Here is a 19,953-nt window from a genome sequence, read left to right on the forward strand (position 1 = left end):
GCTATGTGGTGGCTCAGTGGTTTGCACTATACAGTGGCTCAGTGGTTTGCACTATATGATGGCTCAGTGGTTAGCACTATGTGGTGGCTCATTGGTTAGCACTGTATGTTTTCGGTTCTGTTGTCCCAGTCAATTCCTACCAAAGACAACATCTGCAGGGAGTTTGTATGTTCTCTCTGTGTTTGCGGGGGTTGCTCCAGATTTCCTCCCACACTCCAAAGAGTGATAGGGAATTTAGATTGTGAGCCCCAATGGGCACAGCGATGATCACACCTGTGAAGCGCTGCGGAATATGTTGGAGCTATAAAAGAAATTCATAATCAATAAATAAATAATAATTCCTGTATTTAGAGCATGTGTGGAGCCAGGATTTTGATATTGATATATATATATATATATATATATATATATATATATATATATATACATTTATATTTATTATTACTGTATATTTTTATTCATTCTGTTTTAACTTATTATTCATGGAATATTAATATTTATTCTGATATTATTATTTTTTATTATTAATAATAATATTAATAATAATTAATAATTATACCATAATATAAAATAAAGATTTGATTTGATTTTTTTATATGAATTGGTCTGGTCCCTTCTGCTGAGTGAGGGCCACCAGGAGCTCTGCAGCTTCCTCCCGGATGCACAGGGTTAATGATGCCTCTGGTTACAATGTATCAGTCCCTCTGCTGCAGCTCTGTGCAGTGTAATGAAGGCAGAGCCGGAGCCTGCGCCTTTAAGGCTGGCTGCACAGTAGCAGCGGTGGGCCAGCCTCCTGCCTGAGCGGAGGAATGGCAGGCAGTTCCTGATGTGATCGTCTGCAGACACACACCCTGCACAGCAGCCTCAGCAGCAGCAGCACTGGCCGGGATGGACGCAGCGGCAGCCTGAGCCTCGGCAGCACTGGTAAGGCCCCTGTCCCCCTGTGCCCCTGTCCCCCCTGTGCCCCTGTCCCCCCCTGTGCCCCTGTCCCCCCTGTGCCCCCTGTGCCCCTGTCCCCCCTGTGTCCCTGTGCCCCTGTCCCCCTGTGCCCCTGTCCCCCCTGTGCCCCTCACTCATGGGGGGATTTTTCCTGTTCTCCCAAAATCTCAACAGCTGCATAAACAAATGGAGCAGATCCCGATCTGGAGCTTGTGCTGAGCCCCTGCCCTGTGCATTAACCCTTCCTCCTGCCAGGGCACCACCATGGGCACAGCAAGCCTGGAGTGGCGAGGGCATAGAATGCATTGTGTGTAATGGGAGCGACCCTGGAATACACTGCTCTGTGGGAAATGGAAGCTGCGGATGTAGCAGAGCTGAGGCTGCCATTTACCTGTCTGTTTATAGAAGTGGCAATGGTGTATGTGTTGTCTGCAGTCCCATGTAACACCACAGATCATATAGTAGACGTCACCTGCAGTCCTATGTAACACCACAGATAACACAGTGATATCTCTCTGAGTACAGATAATGTAGTAGATGTCACCTGCAGTCCTATGTAACACCACAGATAACACAGAGATATCTCTGAGTACAGATAATGTAGTAGATGTCACCTGCAGTCCTATGTAACACCACAGATAACACAGTGATATCTCTCTGAGTACAGATAATGTAGTAGATGTCACCTGCAGTCCTATGTAACACCACAGATAACACAGAGATATCTCTGAGTACAGATAATGTAGTAGATGTCACCTGCAGTCCTATGTAACACCACAGATAACACAGTGATATCTCTCTGAGTACAGATAATGTAGTAGATGTCACCTGCAGTCCTATGTAACACCACAGATAACACAGTGATATCTCTCTGAGTACAGATAATGTAGTAGATGTCACCTGCAGTCCTATGTAACACCACAGATAACACAGTGATATCTCTGAGTACAGATAATGTAGTAGATGTCACCTGCAGTCCTATGTAACACCACAGATAACACAGTGATATCTCTGAGTACAGATAATGTAGTAGATGTCACCTGCAGTCCTATGTAACACCACAGATAACACTGTGATATCTCTCTGAGTACAGATAATGTAGTAGATGTCACCTGCAGTCCTATGTAACACCACAGATAACACAGTGATATCTCTGAGTACAGATAATGTAGTAGATGTCACCTGCAGTCCTATGTAACACCACAGATAACACAGTGATATCTCTGAGTACAGATAATGTAGTAGATGTCACCTGCAGTCCTATGTAACACCACAGATAACACAGTGATATCTCTCTGAGTACAGATAATGTAGTAGATGTCACCTGCAGTCCTATGTAACACCACAGATAATACAGTGATATCTCTGAGTACAGATAATGTAGTAGATGTCACCTGCAGTCCTATGTAACACCACAGATAACACAGTGATATCTCTCTGAGTACAGATAATGTAGTAGATGTCACCTGCAGTCCTATGTAACCACCACAGATAACACAGTGATATCTCTCTGAGTACAGATAATGTAGTAGATGTCACCTGCAGTCCTATGTAACCACCACAGATAACACAGTGATATCTCTGAGTACAGATAATGTAGTAGATGTCACCTGCAGTCCTATGTAACACCACAGATAATACAGTGATATCTCTGAGTACAGATAATGTAGTAGATGTCACCTGCAGTCCTATGTAACACCACAGATAACACAGTGATATCTCTCTGAGTACAGATAATGTAGTAGATGTCACCTGCAGTCCTATGTAACCACCACAGATAACACAGTGATATCTCTCTGAGTACAGATAATGTAGTAGATGTCACCTGCAGTCCTATGTAACACCACAGATAACACAGTGATATCTCTCTGAGTACAGATAATGTAGTAGATGTCACCTGCAGTCCTATGTAACACCACAGATAACACAGTGATAGCTCTGAGTACAGATAATGTAGTAGATGTCACCTGCAGTCCTATGTAACACCACAGATAACACAGTGATATCTCTGAGTACAGATAATGTAGTAGATGTCACCTGCAGTCCTATGTAACACCACAGATAATACAGTGATATCTCTCTGAGTACAGATAATGTAGTAGTCACCTGCAGTCCTATGTAACACCACAGATAATACAGTGATATCTCTGAGTACAGATAATGTAGTAGATGTCACCTGCAGTCCTATGTAACACCACATATAATACAATGATATCTCTCTGAGTACAGATAATGTAGTAGTCACCTGCAGTCCTATGTAACACCACATATAATACAATGATATCTCTCTGAGTACAGATAATGTAGTAGTCACCTGCAGTCCTATGTAACACCACAGATAACACAGTGATATCTGAGTACAGATAATGTAGTAGTCACCTGCAGTCCTATGTAACACCACAGATAACACAGTGATATCTGAGTACAGATAATGTAGTAGTCACCTGCAGTCCTATGTAACACCATGGATAACAGTGATATATTTTTGTACAGATATTGTAGCAGATGTCACCTGCAGTCCTATGTAACGCTTTGCCTCCGACCCTTGTAAGCCTGATATTTTGCGTCTCCTCTGGGCTTGGTTACAATGTTGCGTGTCTTGATGTCCTCTGACTACCATCCTCAGTGTGTGTGATCCTGGGTGTCAGTGGTAGCGGAGCACTTTCTGGGGATCTATCGGTGTCATGTGGAGGCTCTGGGGTCTGGGGTCTGGGGTCTGGGTTTAGTGATTGTGGAGTTTTCGGTTGTTGTTGTTTGTTTCATATTCTCTTCTGATGTTGTTACAATGTATCTGTGTTTTCTCTTTGGCCGAGTCTCTGAATGAGCGACGTCTCCAGAGTCTGTGGGGAGAGGGTCTCCAGGGTCTGTGGGGAGAGGGTCTCCATGGTCTGTGGGGAGAGGGTCTCCATGGTCTGTGGGGAGAGGGTCTCCATGGTCTGTGGGGAGAGGGTCTCCAGAGTCTGTGGGGAGAGGGTCTCCATGGTCTGTGGGGAGAGGGTCTCCAGAGTCTGTGGGGAGAGGGTCTCCAGAGTCTGTGGGGAGAGGGTCTCCATGGTCTGTGGGGAGAGGGTCTCCATGGTCTGTGGGGAGAGGGTCTCCAGAGTCTGTGGGGAGAGGGTCTCCATGGTCTGTGGGGAGAGGGTCTCCAGAGTCTGTGGGGAGAGGGTCTCCATGGTCTGTGGGGAGAGGGTCTCCAGGGTCTGTGGGGAGAGGGTCTCCAGAGTCTGTGGGGAGAGGGTCTCCAGAGTCTGTGGGGAGAGGGTCTCCAGGGTCTGTGGGGAGAGGGTCTCCAGAGTCTGTGGGGAGAGGGTCTCCAGAGTCTGTGGGGAGAGGGTCTCCAGAGTCTGTGGGGAGAGGGTCTCCAGGGTCTGTGGGGAGAGGGTCTCCAGAGTCTGTGGGGAGAGGGTCTCCAGGGTCTGTGGGGAGAGGGTCTCCATGGTCTGTGGGGAGAGGGTCTCCATGGTCTGTGGGGAGAGGGTCTCCATGGTCTGTGGGGAGAGGGTCTCCATGGTCTGTGGGGAGAGGGTCTCCAGAGTCTGTGGGGAGAGGGTCTCCAGAGTCTGTGGGGAGAGGGTCTCCAGGGTCTGTGGGGAGAGGGTCTCCAGAGTCTGTGGGGAGAGGGTCTCCAGAGTCTGTGGGGAGAGGGTCTCCATGGTCTGTGGGGAGAGGGTCTCCAGAGTCTGTGGGGAGAGGGTCTCCATGGTCTGTGGGGAGAGGGTCTCCATGGTCTGTGGGGAGAGGGTCTCCATGGTCTGTGGGGAGAGGGTCTCCAGAGTCTGTGGGGAGAGGGTCTCCAGGGTCTGTGGGGAGAGGGTCTCCAGGGTCTGTGGGGAGAGGGTCTCCAGAGTCTGTGGGGAGAGGGTCTCCAGAGTCTGTGGGGAGAGGGTCTCCAGAGTCTGTGGGGAGAGGGTCTCCAGGGTCTGTGGGGAGAGGGTCTCCATGGTCTGTGGGGAGAGGGTCTCCATGGTCTGTGGGGAGAGGGTCTCCATGGTCTGTGGGGAGAGGGTCTCCATGGTCTGTGGGGAGAGGGTCTCCAGAGTCTGTGGGGAGAGGGTCTCCATGGTCTGTGGGGAGAGGGTCTCCAGGGTCTGTGGGGAGAGGGTCTCCAGGGTCTGTGGGGAGAGGGTCTCCAGGGTCTGTGGGGAGAGGGTCTCCAGAGTCTGTGGGGAGAGGGTCTCCATGGTCTGTGGGGAGAGGGTCTCCATGGTCTGTGGGGAGAGGGTCTCCATGGTCTGTGGGGAGAGGGTCTCCATGGTCTGTGGGGAGAGGGTCTCCATGGTCTGTGGGGAGAGGGTCTCCAGAGTCTGTGGGGAGAGGGTCTCCATGGTCTGTGGGGAGAGGGTCTCCAGAGTCTGTGGGGAGAGGGTCTCCAGAGTCTGTGGGGAGAGGGTCTCCAGAGTCTGTGGGGAGAGGGTCTCCAGAGTCTGTGGGGAGAGGGTCTCCACGGTCTGTGGGGAGAGGGTCTCCACGGTCTGTGGGGAGAGGGTCTCCAGAGTCTGTGGGGAGAGGGTCTCCAGAGTCTGTGGGGAGAGGGTCTCCATGGTCTGTGGGGAGAGGGTCTCCATGGTCTGTGGGGAGAGGGTCTCCATGGTCTGTGGGGAGAGGGTCTCCAGAGTCTGTGGGGAGAGGGTCTCCAGAGTCTGTGGGGAGAGGGTCTCCAGAGTCTGTGGGGAGAGGGTCTCCAGAGTCTGTGGGGAGAGGGTCTCCAGAGTCTGTGGGGAGAGGGTCTCCAGAGTCTGTGGGGAGAGGGTCTCCAGAGTCTGTGGGGAGAGGGTCTCCAGAGTCTGTGGGGAGAGGGTCCAGGTCCTTCTTATGTTATCGCAGTGTATGAGGAGGACATTGCTGGAGCAAGGATTTAACCCCTTGAGTTCTGGGAAACTGTAACCAGAAGGCAGATACTTTATTGTGAAGACTTGTTTCTAGTTTAACCCCTTCAGAATTAGTTACTTAACATTTTGGGGCTGTATTGCAGGTGCACTTGAATATTCAGCAATTACCTGCAGTCCTATGTAACGTTATAGGTACCTCTATGATGTTTTGATGAGTAAAGCCACATTCAAAACTCTAATACTTTAAATTGAAGATAAAGTAACAGGCACAGTTGCAGCTGCCGCCTCTGCTCTGCTGGGTCCAGCCGCCTCTGCTCTGCTGGGTCCAGCCGCCTCTGCTCTGCTGGGTCCGCCCGCCTCTGCTCTGCTGGGTCCGGCCGCCTCTGCTCTGTTGGGTCCGGCCGCCTCTGCTGTGATGGGTCCGGCCGCCTCTGCTCTGCTGGGTCCAGCTGCCTCTGCTCTGCTGGGTCCGGCCGCCTCTGCTCTGCTGGGTCCGGCCGCCTCTGCTCTGTTAGGTCCGGCCGCCTCTGCTTTGCTGGGTCCGGCCGCCTCTGCTCTGTTAGGTCCGGCCGCCTCTGCTTTGCTGGGTCCGGCCGCCTCTGCTCTGCTGGGTCCGGCCGCCTCTGCTCTGCTGGGTCCGGCCGCCTCTGCTCTGCTGGGTCCGGCCGCCTCTGCTCTGCTGGGTCCGGCCGCCTCTGCTCTGCTGGGTCCGGCCGCCTCTGCTCTGCTGGGTCCGGCCGCCTCTGCTCTGCTGGGTCCGGCCGCCTCTGCTCTGCTGGGTCCGGCCGCCTCTGCTCTGCTGGGTCCGGCCGCCTCTGCTCGGCTGGGTCCGGCCGCCTCTGCTCGGCTGTGTCTGGCCGCCTCTGCTCGGCTGTGTCCGGCCGCCTCTGCTCTGCTGTGTCCGGCCGCCTCTGCTCTGCTGGGTCCGGCCGCCTCTGCTCGGCTGGGTCCGGCCGCCTCTGCTCGGCTGTGTCCGGCCGCCTCTGCTCTGCTGGGTCCGGCCGCCTCTGCTCTGCTGGGTCCGGCCGCCTCTGCTCTGCTGGGTCCGGCCGCCTCTGCTCGGCTGTGTCTGGCCGCCTCTGCTCGGCTGTGTCCGGCCGCCTCTGCTCTGCTGGGTCCGGCCGCCTCTGCTCTGCTGGGTCCGGCCGCCTCTGCTCTGCTGGGTCCGGCCGCCTCTGCTCTGCTGGGTCCGGCCGCCTCTGCTCTGCTGGGTCCGGCCGCCTCTGCTCGGCTGTGTCCGGCCGCCTCTGCTCTGCTGGGTCCGGCCGCCTCTGCTCGGCTGTGTCTGGCCGCCTCTGCTCGGCTGTGTCCGTCCACCTCTGCTCGGCTGCGTCCGTCCGCATATATACGGTGCATTTTCTGTCTGCCGAGGGGTTAATAACGCTGCTGTTCTCTCCTCCGCTGTCTCTACATGTTTTATATGGTAAATCTGAGTGTTGTGGAAATCTGAAAACAGATGCAGGTGTTTGTGGTTTTGGCGCAGCGTCCAGAAGTATGTGCGCCGTGGAAGAGCCCAAAGGTTTATAGCAGAGCTGGAGGAGAACGTCTTCAAGAGGTGCAAGCCAACAGGTGACGGATCAATGAGAGGTGCAGCCAGAAAGCTACTACCCCAGAAGCAGGGAAAGGGGCACAGGTCATACCCCAGAAGCAGGGAAAGGGGGCACAGGTCATACCCCAGAAGCAGGGAAAGAGGGTACAGGTCATACCCCAGAAGCAGGGAAAGGGGGCACAGGTCATACCCCAGAAGCAGGGAAAGGGGCACAGGTCATACCCCAGAAGCAGGGAAAGGGGGCACAGGTCATACCCCAGAAGCAGGGAAAGGGGCACAGGTCATACCCCAGAAGCAGGGAAAGGGGCACAGGTCATACCCCAGAAGCAGGGAAAGAGGGTACAGGTCATACCCCAGAATCAAGGAAAGGGGCACAGGTCATACCCCAGAATCAGGGAAAGAGGGTACAGGTCATACCCCAGAAGCAGGGAAAGAGGGTACAGGTCATACCCCAGAAGCAGGGAAAGAGGGTACAGGTCATACCCCAGAATCAAGGAAAGGGGCACAGGTCATACCCCAGAATCAGGGAAAGGGGCACAGGTCATACCCCAGAATCAGGGAAAGGGGTACAGATCACTTGCTGGATAAGGAATTATTAACTGGAGGACATGTTTCTGGAACTGTACATTCCGGATATATTGTAAGGAGACAACACCAGAGTCTGCAGTACCAGCTCCCGCTGCTAGGGGGCACTGCTGTCCCTTGCTGCCTCCCTGGTTGGACGCTGCTGCTCTGGAGAAGAAAGGCCTCTGTGTGCTGAGGCTTCTGTTCAGTGACAGCAGTGATGTCCCATGTGAAGCCAGACACAGAACAAATGACGAGTACGAGGCATCCACACGGGGCTTCTTGCAATTTGCTTAATCCCCAACATTCGTCTTCTGTTTCCTTCTTGTGTCAGATGCAATAAATATGTTCTGGATTCTGCGCTCATCCTGATGTCAGCAAATACGGTAACAGATCTCCAGCTCTGAAAGTGCAAAAATGTAGATTTATAGGAGGGAAACTGAGTGCAGATGTAGCGGAGGCGGAGAGCGTGCGTGAGCGGAGGCGGAGAGCGTGCGTGAGCGGAGGCGGAGAGCGTGCGTGAGCGGAGGCGGAGAGCGTGCGTGAGCGGAGGCGGAGAGCGTGCGTGAGCGGAGGCGGAGGGCGTGCGTGAGCGGAGGCAGAGAGCGTGCGTGAGCGGAGGCAGAGAGCGTGCGTGAGCGGAGGCAGAGAGCGTGCGTGAGCGGAGGCAGAGAGCGTGCGTGAGCGGAGGCAGAGAGCGTGCGTGAGCGGAGGCAGAGAGCGTGCGTGAGCGGAGGCAGAGAGCGTGCGTAGCGGAGGCAGAGAGCGTGCGTAGCGGAGGCAGAGAGCATGTGTAGCGGAGGCAGAGAGCGTGTGTAGCAGAGGCAGAGAGCATATGTAGCGGAGGCAGAGAGCGTGCGTGTGTAGCGGAGGCAGAGAGCATATGTAGCGGAGGCAGAGAGCGTGCGTGTGTAGCGGAGGCAGAGAGCGTGTGTAGCGGAGGCAGAGAGCGTGCGTGTGTAGCGGAGGCAGAGAGCGTGCGTGTGTAGCGGAGGCAGAGAGCATGCGTGTGTAGCAGAGGCAGAGAGCGTGCGTGTGTAGCGTAGGCAGAGAGCGTGCGTGTGTAGCGGAGGCAGAGAGCGTGCATGTGTAGCGGAGGCAGTGAATGCAGGTGTGCAGGTGTAGAGGGGGCAGCGAGTGCAGGTGTGGAGGGGGCAGCGAGTGTAGGTGTGGAGGGGGCAGCGAGTGTAGGTGTGGAGGGGGCAGCGAGTGCAGGTGTGGAGGGGGCAGCGAGTGTGGAGGGGGCAGCGAGTGCAGGTGTGAGGGGGCAGCGAGTGCAGGTGTGGAGGAGGCAGCGAGTGTGGAGGGGGCAGCGAGTGCAGGTGTGGAGGGGGCAGTGAGTGCAGATGTGGAGGGGGCAGCGAGTGTGGAGGGGGCAGCGAGTGTGGAGGGGGCAGCGAGTGTGGAGGGGGCAGCGAGTGTGGAGGGGGCAGCAAGTGTAGAGGGAGCAGCGAGTGCAGGTGTAGAGGGGGCAGTGAATGCAGGTGTGGAGGGGGCAGCGAGTGCAGGTGTGAGGGGGCAGCGAGTGCAGGTGTGGAGGGGGCAGCGAATGTGGAGGGGGCAGCGAGTGCAGGTGTGGAGGGGTCAGCGAGTGTGGAGGGGTCAGCGAGTGTGGAGGGGTCAGCGAGTGTGGAGGGGTCAGCGAGTGTGGAGGGGTCAGCGAGTGTAGAGGGGGCAGCGAGTGTGGAGGGGGCAGCAAGTGTGGAGGGGGCAGCGAGTGTGGAGGGGGCAGCGAGTGCAGGTGTGGAGGGGGCAGCGAGTGCAGGTGTGGAGGGGGCAGCGAGTGCAGGTGTGGGGGGGCAGCGAGTGCAGGTGTGGGGGGGCAGCGAGTGCAGGTGTGGGGGGGCAGCGAGTGTGGAGGGGGCAGCGAGTGCAGGTGTGGAGGGGGCAGCGAGTGCAGGTGTGGAGGGGTCAGCGAGTGTGGAGGGGTCAGCGAGTGTGGAGGGGTCAGCGAGTGTGGAGGGGTCAGCGAGTGTAGAGGGGTCAGCGAGTGTAGAGGGGGCAGCGAGTGTGGAGGGGGCAGCGAGTGTGGAGGGGGCAGCGAGTGTGGAGGGGGCAGCGAGTGCAGGTGTGGAGGGGGCAGCGAGTGCAGGTGTGGAGGGGGCAGCGAGTGCAGGTGTGGGGGGGCAGCGAGTGCAGGTGTGGGGGGGCAGCGAGTGCAGGTGTGGGGGGGCAGCGAGTGTGGAGGGGGCAGCGAGTGCAGGTGTGGAGGGGGCAGCGAGTGCAGGTGTGGAGGGGGCAGCGAGTGTGGAGGGGGCAGCGAGTGTGGAGGGGGCAGTGAGTGTGGAGGGGGCAGTGAGTGTGGAGGAGGCAGCGAGTGTAGAGGGGGCAGCGAGTGTAGGTGTAGAGGGGGCAATGAGTGTAGACTTGGGTGAGATCCAGTGATTTTCCGTGAGTGTAGCTCACTCTGATGCTGTCAGCTCTGTATATTATTATTATTATTATTATTATTTATTATTATAGCGCCATTTATTCCATGGCGCTTTACAAGTGAAAGGGTATACGTACAACAATCATTAACAGTACATAACAGACTGGTACAGGAGGAGAGAGGACCCTGCCCGCGAGGGCTTACAGTCTACAGGGAATGGGTGATGGTACAATAGGTGAGGACAGAGCTGGTTGCGCAGTGGTCTACTGGACTGAGGGCTGTTGTAGGTTGTAGGCTTGTTGGAAGAGGTGGGTCTTGAGGTTCCTCTTGAAGCTTTCCACGGTAGGGGAGAGTCTGATGTGCTGAGGTAGAGCGTTCCAGAGTATGGGGGATGCACGGGAGAAATCTTGTACACGATTGTGGGAAGAGGAGATAAGGGAGGAGCAGAGAAGGAGATCTTGATCTTGTGAGGATCTGAGGTTGCGTGCAGGTAGGTACCGGGAGACTAGGTCACAGATGTAGGGAGGAGACAGGTTGTGCATGGCTTTGTATGTCATGGTTAGTGTTTTGAACTGGAGTATATGATGAGTTTGGTTTGGGTCACATTGTATGATGGCGGTGCAGTTAGCCGGAGGTGGCGGTGCTTGGAGTGACTCTCAGCTGAGTGCGGTGCCTGTCGTCTCTATACGGTAATGATTGTCTGCAGTCTGAGGCCTGTGGATCGTTTCCACGTCAGTGCTGATCCTGTTATACTGAGGCTCTGGACGTGTCCTGCACTTCGGTGGTCACGCGTTTCATAGCTCTGCATGAGCGGCTCCGTGGCCTGCAGCTTATCCTGATCACTAATGACAGATGTAATTAGGACATTGTGGGTACAGTGCCGGAGCCGGTGTGTGCGGCCGGGGGGGGGGGGGCCTGAGGGGTCTGCGGTCAGACGGGGAGACATTAGATGGCACAGAGTCATAGGTCGCACCAAGCTCTCACGGCCTGATTCAGATTTACCTGAAATAAAAAACAAACAATTTTCATCGGTGATCGATGTCTCAGCTTTTACAATTAAAGTGTCATAAGTGCTCAGGGGCAGTGAGGGCCGTACACCGTCCTCCCCTGACCAGTGATGACATGGCCGCTCAGGGGCAGTGAGGGCCGTACACCGTCCTCCCCTGACCAGTGACATGGCCGCTCAGGGGCAGTGAGGGCCGTACACCGTCCTCCCCTGACCAGTGACATGGCCGCTCAGGGGCAGTGAGGGCCGTACACCGTCCTCCCCTGACCAGTGACATAGCCGCTCAGGGGCAGTGAGGGCCGTACACCGTCCTCCTCTGACTCCTGACATGGCCGCTCAGGGGCAGTGAGGGCCGTACACCGTCCTCCTCTGACCAGTGACATGGCCGCTCAGGGGCAGGGTGGGGCCGTATACCGTCCTCCTCTGACCCCTGACATGGCCGCTCAGGGGCAGTGAGGGCCGTACACCGTCCTCCCCTGACCAGTGACATGGCCGCTCAGGGGCAGTGAGGGCCGTACACCGTCCTCCTCTGACCAGTGACATGGCCGCTCAGGGGCAGGGTGGGGCCGTACACCGTCCTCCTCTGACATGGCCGCTCAGGGGCAGTGAGGGCCGTACACCGTCCTCCTCTGACCCCTGACATGGCCGCTCAGGGGCAGTGAGGGCCGTACACCGTCCTCCTCTGACATGGCCGCTCAGGGGCAGTGAGGGCCGTACACCGTCCTCCTCTGACATGGCCGCTCAGGGGCAGTGAGGGCCATACACCGGCAGTGAGGGCCGTACACTGTCCTCCTCTGACTCCTGACATGGCCGCTCAGGGGCAGTGAGGGCCGTACACCGTCCTCCCCTGACCAGTGACATGGCCGCTCAGGGGCAGTGAGGGCCATACACCGTCCTCCTCTGATCCCTGACGTGGCCACTTTTTTGTTACGTGTTTTTTTTTTGTGAAATCAATGTCAGGAAAAGCTACAGAAAAAAACCCCAAACAGATGTAAAAAAAAACCGCACAGAAACAAGTTTTTTGTTTTTTTTGGCAAAACAGTTCTGCACCTAATCTGCAGCGTGTGCACACAGCCTTTCTATACTTTGTGCTGTGACTGTGTAATGTATTAGTAATATTGTATCCCCATTTGTCACACAATAACCATTTGCTTCTCGTGACTTCAGCCGCTTCTCCTATTAGTGCAGAATTCCAGTAATGAGTTTTATTGTTCGGGAAGTTGCGCCTCGGGTTAATACGTTCCACACATCACCCCCCATAAAGTCACGTCACCTGCGCGGCCAGCGAAGACCAGCATCATCCAGGATCAGCAGATCACACCCGGCATTTACTGGGGTCAAACTATGAGGCTGTAAAAGCAGCAATTACTAAATGTCTGCACAATCCTCATATGTGTCACATAACAAGAAGCCACAGAAAATATATTGTGTGATGGTCTGATCCTCACCCCAGAGCCAAGCTGTGTACAGAATATAACTACGGTACTAAAATACTGCCCCTATGTACAAGAATATAACTACTATAATACTGCCCCCTATGTACAAGAATATAACTACTATAATACTGCCCCCTATGTACAAGAATATAACTACTATAATACCGCCCCTATGTACAAGAATATAACTACTATAATACTGCCGTCTATGTACAAGAATATAACTACTATAATACTGCCCCCTATGTACAAGAATATAACTACTAAAATACTGCCCCTATGTACAAGAATATAACTACTATAATACTGCCCCCTATATACAAGAATATAACTACTATAATACTGCCCCTATGTACAAGAATATAACTACTATAATACTGCCCCCTATATACAAGAATATAACTACTATAATACTGCCCCCTATGTACAAGAATATAACTGCTATAATACTGCCCCCTATATACAAGAATATAACTACTATAATAATGCCCCTATATACAAGAATATAACTACTATAATACTGCCCCCTATGTACAAGAATATAACTGCTATAATACTGCCCCCTATATACAAGAATATAACTACTATAATAATGCCCCTATATACAAGAATATAACTACTATAATACTGCCCCCTATGTACAAGAATATAACTACTATAATACTGCCCCTATGTACAAGAATATAACTACTATAATACTGCCCCCTATATACAAGAATATAACTACTATAATACTGCCCCTATGTACAAGAATATAACTGCTATAATACTGCCCCCTATATACAAGAATATAACTACTATAATACTGCCCCCTATGTACAAGAATATAACTACTATAATACTGCCCCTATGTACAAGATTATAACTACTATAATACTGCCCCCTATATACAAGAATATAACTACTATAATACTGCCCCCTATATACAAGAATATAACTACTATAATAATGCCCCCTATATACAAGAATATAACTACTATAATACTGCCCCCTATATACAAGAATATAACTACTATAATACTGCCCCCTATATACAAGAATATAACTACTATAATACTGCTCCTATGTACAAGAATATAACTACTATAATACTGCCCCTATATACAAGAATATAACTACTATAATACTGCCCCCTATATACAAGAATATAACTACTATAATACTGCCCCCTATATACAAGAATATAACTACTATAATACTGCCCCTATGTACAAGAATATAACTACTATAATACTGCCCCTATGTACAAGAATATAACTACTATAATACTGCCCCTATGTACAAGATTATAACTACTATAATACTGCCCCTATATACAAGAATATAACTACTATAATACTGCCCCCTATATACAAGAATATAACTACTATAATAATGCCCCCTATATACAAGAATATAACTACTATAATACTGCCCCCTATGTACAAGAATATAACTACTATAACACTGTCCCCTATATACAAGAATATAACTACTATAATACTGCCCCTATGTACAAGGATATAAATATTATAATACTGCCCCTATGTACAAGAATATAACTACTATAATACTGCCCCCTATATACAAGAATATAACTACTATAATACTGCCCCCTATATACAAGAATATAACTACTATAATACTGCCCTCTATGTACAAGAATAAAACTACTATAATACTGCCCCCTATGTACAAGAATAAAACTACTATAATACTGTTCCTATGTACAAGAATATAACTACTATAATACTGCCCCTATGTACAAGAATATAACTACTATAATACTGCCCCTATGTACAAAAATATAACTACTATAATACTGCCCCTATGTACAAGAATATAACTGCTATAATACTGCTCCTATATACAAGAATATAACTACTATAATACTGCCCCTATGTACAAGAATATAACTACTATAATACTGCTCCTATATACAAGAATATAACTACTATAATACTGCCCATATGTACAAGAATATAACTACTATAATACTGCTCCTATATACAAGAATATAACTACTATAATACAGCCTTCTTGCATATCATTTCTCTGTAACGCTGGCTCGGTTTCTTACCCCATGTTACTATACTACAACTACTATAATACTGCTCCTAGGTAAAAGAATAAAGCTACTATATTTCATGGTTTAACTCCAGGGCTTGATTCGGTGACCTCTAGTTGTGTGGTCGGTTTCCCTCTCTGTTGGAACACAGCCTGTTTAGTGTATAGTGTATACAATTGCTGATAGTTCTCTTTCCTTTCTTTGTTTTCTATTCCGGTATTTTTACTCCCTTTGTTTGCCCTGTCACATCCTGGGAGGTGCTGCTGATACTTACCATGAACATGCCTTCAGTGTGACAAGATAGATGGATGTTTGGAGTCCCAGCTCCTCAGTTAAGGATTTTCTTGGTGAATTCTCTTTTTCCCCCGTGGTTTATGTCAGTTTCCCTTGGCAGCACTCTCACTCTTCCCATTCTGTTACATTTAGGATTTTGGGGTTTTCCACGTATTCTAAGTCTTCAGTGTCTCCTCCATCTTCCCTGTATGACTGTGTGAACATGTTCCTAGCCCTGTGTCTCGCCCTCTGAATACACTTCATTTATGTTTATTGTTGTTTTGTGTTACACTTTGTTTATAGTTGATGGGGCAGTTAAGGACACTCCGGGTCCGCAGACGTTGAATGGGGGCGTCTGTCATGGGTGTGTCACGAGTGATATACAGTCATGGTGTTTCTGGGCATAGAAGGTCACAGTGTTTGGCTGTAGAATGCTCCCTGACTTTCTATTGTTCCTGCTGTCAGTATTCATTTGTATAGGTAGCTTTGCTGCTCTATTTTCATCTCTTCCTCTTTTGGACCCAGCGGAACCCTCCTTCTGTCCAGCTGCTGATTATCAGTAATCCACTTGTGATTAAATAATCCCATCTTCCCTGAACTTGTGCTGGGGATATTATTATGTTCATATTAGCTCTGGTTGCAAGCAGGTGGCTTGTACTCCTCTGTGGTATTGTTGCCGAACTTCTACCTGAGTCATCTGTGGATAAGTAGCTGATGCATTTTCACCCCGTGTGTCCTCACTGTGTCATCTATAGTGGTTAGTGGTGTTAATGAAGAGCTCATCTCATCTGTTCCCTATTTAGGGTCTAGCACTATAGATATCTAGGGTCAGGTATCTGGCTCGGCAGATAGTGCAGAACCTATCTAGGGTGGGGGGGGTCCCCAGGGACCAGCAGTAGGTTTGGTCAGGGGGTCACCATCTCCCCTTTCCCTAGACACAGGGTTTCCCTTTCCTTTCGCTTGATACTTCCCCGTACCTAGCGTGGCAGCGTCATTGTGTAATCTTCGGGTGACAACCTCCGCGGTCAGGTTTAGGGCTCCTCTTCGGCTATGTGCGCACGTTACGTACAGTTCACTGCAGAAATTTCTGCAGCGATCTGAAGAGCACATGTGCGCTTTAAATCGCTGCAGAAATGTCCGTAGTGAAGCCGATTCCATGCGCTCTGCCTGCAGCTCCTGCCATAGACAGACAGGAGCTGCCGGCAAAGCGCACGGAAGAAGTGCTGCGCTCTAAAACGCCACGTGCGCACGGCCCCTGCACAATCTCCATAGACTGTGCAGGGGACGCAGGACGCATGCAGTTACGCTGCGCTACAAAGCGCAGCGTAACTGCATGTATTTACGCAACGTGTGCACATAGCCTTAGTCTGAATATGGGCCTGTGATTGCAGGTTTATCATCTCTCCCGGTTTGGTCTTTACACTATATTACTGCCCCCTATAGAAACAAAATGTAGCAGCTATTAAATTGTATCTTTTCCTACTGTCTGAAGCCTCTGCAGCCGGATCTGGAGCAGAGTTTGGATTTCCCTTTTCCTCGTTGTTATTCTGGGACATGAATATATTTTCTGGATACAATTATAGTGAATTTCATGTTGGTATCAGATCCTATTTCAACACAAATAAAGCTTCACCGCTGGATGCCCGGCCGCTGGATGCCCGGCCGCTGGATGCCCTTCCGCTGGATGCCCTGCCGCTGGATGCCCTGCCACTGGATGCCCGGCCGCTGGATGCCCGGCCGCTGGATGCCCTGCCGCTGGATGCACGGCCGCTGGATGCTCGGCCGCTGGATGCCCAGCCACTGGATGCACGGACGCTGGATGTACGGACGCTAGATACCCGGACGCTGGATACGGGAAAAGTCTGAGGGAAAATAACTGTTCTTATTAGGCATAAAATATACTAGAATGAGGAGAGAGAGCGCAAGAAAGGAGTTCACAGGGGTGATAGGTCCAGTATAGGGAGGTCCCGGGGGTGATAGGTCCAGTATAGGGAGGTCACGGGGTAGATGGTTCCGGTATAGGGAGGTCACGGGGGTGATAGGTCCAGTATAGGGAGGTCACGGGGTAGATGGTTCCGGTATAGGGAGGTCACGGGGGTGATGGGTCCGTTATAGGGAGGTCACTGGGGTGATGGGTCCGGTATAGGGAGGTCACAGGGGTGAGGGGTCCGGTATAGGGAGGTCCCGGAGGTGATGGGTCCGGTATAGAGAGGTCACGGGGGTGATGGGTCCAGTATAGAGAGGTCACGGTGGTGATGGGTCCAGTATAGAGAGGTCACGGGGGTGATGGGTCCAGTATAGGGAGGTCACGGGGGTGATGGGTCCAGTATAGGGAGGTCACGGGGGTGATGGTTCCGGTAAAGGGAGGTCACGGGGGTGATGGGTCCGGTATAGGGAGGTCACAGGGGTGATGGTTCCGGTATAGGTAGGTCACGGGGGTGATGGGTCCAGTATAGGGAGGTCACGGGGGTGATGGTTCCGGTATAGGGAGGTCACGGGGGTGATCGGTCCAGTATAGGGAGGTCACGGGGGTGATGGTTCCGGTATAGGGAGGTCACGGGGGTGATGGGTCCGGTATAGGGAGGTCATGGGGGTGATGGGTCCAGTATAGGGAGGTCACGGGGGTGATGGTTCCGGTATAGGGAGGTCACGGGGGTGATGGGTCCAGTATAGAGAAGTCACGGGGGTGATGGTTCCGGTATAGGGAGGTCACAGGGGTGATGGTTCCGGTATAGGGAGGTCACGGGGGTGATGGTTTTGGTATAGGGAGGTCACGGGGGTGATGGGTCCAGTATAGGGAGGTCACGGGGGTGATGGGTCCAGTATAGGGAGGTCACGGGGGTGATGGGTCCGGTATAGGGAGGTCACGGGGGTGATGGGTCCAGTATAGGGAGGTCACGGGGGGTGATGGGTCCAGTATAGGGAGGTCACGGGGGTGATGGGTCCAGTATAGGGAGGTCACGGGGGTGATGGGTCCGGTATAGGGGAGGTCCCTGCATGATGGAATGATACAAGTAGAATGGATTCTATAGACATCGACCCTCGATTCCTCAGTCCAGCGCTTTCTCACTTGTCTTGATGAGGTCTGTTGGAGTCAGACGCTCCTGCGTAATTTAGAGGAGCATAATGAGTCAGGAACATCTGACAAGTGTCTTTGTGTCTGTGTCTGTAAATCCGGCCGAGGTTCTTCACTTTCTTACATTCAAACCAGAATGAGGTTATTCCTGTGAGGAACCTGATTGAACCTTTGTAGGTTGGGGTCTGGTCTTCGGCCGCTCCGCACGGTCAGTGGAAGCCACCAAGGACTTTGACAGGACGGAGCCGCGCTTCAAGCTGAAGGTCTGGAGAAATTTGGAACTGGATCTTTTTGAATTATCCAAAGTAACCTGCCGGGTGTCCTCTCTCCTCTCTCCCCATTGCTCTCTCCTCTCCCTTCTCTCCTCTCCCCATCGCTCTCTCCTCTCTCCTCTCCCTTCTCCCCATCGCTCTCTCCTCTCCCTTCTCCCCATTGCTCTCTCCTCTCTCCTCTCCCTTCTCCCCATTTCTCTCTCCTCTCTCCTCTCCTCTCACCCCTCTCCCCATTGCTCTCTCCTCTCTCCTCTCCCTTCTGTCCTCTCCCCATTGCTCTCTCCTCTCTCCTCTCCCTTCTCTCCTCTCCCCATTGCTCTCTCCTCTCTCCTCTCCCTTCTCTCCTCTCCCCATTGCTCTCTCCTCTCTCCTCTCCCCATTGCTCTCTCCTCTCTCCTCTCCCTTCTCTCCTCTCCCCATTGCTCTCTCCTCTCTCCTCTCCCTTCTCCCCTCTCCCCATCGCTCTCTCCTCTCTCCTCTCCCTTCTCCCCATCGCTCTCTCCTCTCTCCTCTCCCTTCTCCCCTCTCCCCATTGCTCTCTCCTCTCCCTTCTCCCCTCTCCCCATCGCTCTCTCCTCTCTCCTCTCCCTTCTCCCCATCGCTCTCTCCTCTCCCTTCTCCCCATTGCTCTCTCCTCTCTCCTCTCCCTTCTCCCCATTGCTCTCTCCTCTCTCCTCTCCCTTCTCCCCATTGCTCTCTCCTCTCTCCTCTCCTCTCTCCCCTCTCCCCATTGCTCTCTCCTCTCTCCTCTCCCTTCTCTCCTCTCCCCATTGCTCTCTCCTCTCTCCTCTCCCTTCTCTCCTCTCCCCATTGCTCTCTCCTCTCCCTTCTCCCCTCTCCCCATCGCTCTCTCCTCTCTCCTGTCCCTTCTCCCCATCGCTCTCTCCTCTCCCTTCTCCCCATTGCGCTCTCCTCTCTCCTCTCCCTTCTCCCCATTGCTCTCTCCTTTCTCCTCTCCCTTCTCCCCATTGCTCTCTCCTCTCCCTTCTCCCCATTGCTCTCTCCTTTCTCCTCTCCCTTCTCCCCATTGCTCTCTCCTCTCTCCTCTCCCTTCTCCCCATCGCTCTCTCCTCTCCCTTCTCCCCATTGCTCTCTCCTCTCTCCTCTCCCTTCTCCCCATTGCTCTCTCCTTTCTCCTCTCCCTTCTCCCCATTGCTCTCTCCTTTCTCCTCTCCCTTCTCCCCATTGCTCTCTCCTCTCTCCTCTATCCCCTCTCCCTATTGCTCTCTCCTCTCTCCTCTATCCTCTCTCCCCATTGCTCTCTCCTCTCCCCATTGCTCTCTCCTCTCTCCTCTCTCCTATCCCCTCCCTATTGCTCTCTCCTCTCTCCTCTCCTCTATCCCCTCTCCCTATTGCTCTCTCCTCTCTCCTCTATCCTCTCTCCCCATTGCTCTCTCCTCCCTCCTCTATCCCCTCCCTATTGCTCTCTCCTCTCTCCTCTATCCTCTCTCCCCATTGCTCTCTCCTCCCTCCTCTATCCCCTCTCCCCATTGCTCTCTCCTCTCTCCTCTCCCTTCTCCCCATTGCTCTCTCCTCTCTCCTCTCCTCTATCCCCTCTCCCCATTGCTCTCTCCTCTCTCCTCTCCCCATT

At 52.4% G+C, this 19,953-nt stretch overlaps 1 protein-coding gene across 1 annotated transcript in view; it reads left to right on the top strand.

The window, feature by feature from the left end:
- The first annotated feature begins 752 nt into the window (after positions 1 to 752).
- DAAM2 (dishevelled associated activator of morphogenesis 2) overlaps positions 753 to 19,953 on the top strand; it is a 319,005-nt gene continuing 299,804 nt past the window's right edge. Inside the window, exon 1 of the mRNA XM_075339000.1 lies at positions 753 to 924. The gene's annotated coding sequence lies outside the window, so the exon portion shown is untranslated. The remainder of the gene's footprint in view (positions 925 to 19,953) is intronic.

This window comes from Anomaloglossus baeobatrachus, chromosome 3, assembly GCF_048569485.1.
Source record: "Anomaloglossus baeobatrachus isolate aAnoBae1 chromosome 3, aAnoBae1.hap1, whole genome shotgun sequence".
Taxonomy (NCBI): Eukaryota; Metazoa; Chordata; class Amphibia; order Anura; family Aromobatidae; genus Anomaloglossus; species Anomaloglossus baeobatrachus.